Source organism: Octopus bimaculoides, chromosome 25 (assembly GCF_001194135.2).
Source record: "Octopus bimaculoides isolate UCB-OBI-ISO-001 chromosome 25, ASM119413v2, whole genome shotgun sequence".
Taxonomy (NCBI): domain Eukaryota; kingdom Metazoa; phylum Mollusca; class Cephalopoda; order Octopoda; family Octopodidae; genus Octopus; species Octopus bimaculoides.
In genome coordinates, this window is record NC_069005.1 from 24,693,498 (window position 1) to 24,695,249 (window position 1,752).

Consider the following 1,752-nt stretch of genomic DNA (forward strand, 5'->3'; position numbering starts at 1 on the left):
TCATTAGTATTACTATTATCATAAATCTTACCATTCTACTCATTTGAAAGAGAATTGTTATTTTTAGAGGTATGCATTCAAATTTGGGTTATTATTTGTTTTTCTTTTCACAATGTCATCCTAGTAATCTCTTTTACTCTTTACTCTTTTACTTGTTTCAGTCATTTGACTGCGGTCATGCTGGAGCACCGCCTTTAGTCGAGTAAATCGACCCCAGGACTTATTCTTTGGAAGCCTAGTAATTATTGTATCGATCACTTTTGCCGAACCGCTAAGTTACGGGGACGTAAACACACCGGCATCGGTTGTCAAGCGATGTTGGGGGAAGGGGACAAACACAGACACAAACATATAAACACACACACACACATATATACATATATACATATATACGACGGGCTTCTTTCAGTTTCCGGCCCGAGGCTATAGTAGAAGACACTTTCCCAAGATACCACGCAGTGGGACTGAACCCGGAACCATGTGGTTTGTAAGCAAACTACTTACCACACAGCCACTCCTGCGCCTAATCTATCATTTTCTTGCTTACTATGTATAATGCGTTTATTTGAATTTATTAAACGTACATTTATTCGCATGAATGCAACTTAAACTATTTCCTGCCTAGAGCTTATCAGATTACATTTTGAAATGAAAATTTGGTATGTTTCCTCAACACAAAGTTACACCGTTTATTCCCTCTACTATACGGTTTAGTCCTACTAATTATATCCCAGCCAATTGAGTACATTTTATTATTATCCAGCAACCAAATTGATTTACTTAAACTCATATTGTATTTCTTATTTTTGTCTCTAAATGAATGTTCGTGGTTAGCTATGTTACGTTTTATAAAACATGAACTAACACCTATATAGAAATATTCTACGCCTTCTGATATGACTTTACACTTGCAAACCACATTTTAAATTTTACATTGTGATTTTAACGGATATGATTTGCTTTTTGCGTAAGCACAGCTGGTAACTCTTCTAATTCTGTTCTTACCTTGTATATTGGTTTGATCACTTGTGTTTTCTAATTAATTACGCCTATGTTCCAGGTTGTTTTTAGTATTCTTATTGTTGATATTACAAGTACTGCACTTTCTGGCGTTCTTGACTTCGCTTTCTTGTCTAGCATTTGAGTTAGTAGCGGTTGCTTCCCTTGTGTTAGTTCCTTTGTTGTAGCTATTTCTCTGGTCACCAGCTCTATCAATAAGGCTGATCTCATTACTGTTTATTCCTAAGTCGCTATTTCTGTTCTGGTTAATATTAATAGTATTCTCATAAAAACAATCAAGAATCTGCAAGCGTTATTGTCGGGCCCCTAGTATCATTAATAATATCTGATACAAGTTATCGCCCCTTGTATCGTCCGAGTGCCCGTTTTCCGTGTTTTATTTTTTAGTATAAAATATCTAAAAATAGATGAATCTTCCTATTTTTTTGCATACTTCATTTATTTTAGATATATTTCCCATATTCATAATTTATTTTCTAGAGATTAGGCGTCATTTTCTTGGAGAGGTACGCTTCTAAAGAAGCGCCGAAAATTGTACGCGTACCGTTACATAGACATAGTGGGTTAAAATCCTAGACGAATTGAGAATAATCTATTTATGTTGGGGGCGCGGAATTTCGAGTAAAAAATTATAAGAAAATGCGTCCTAATTCAAACAGAGCACATGTCAAATTTGGTGAAATTCGCTTGAAAATTGTAGACAACTTGCCTTTTAATATATGATATATATAT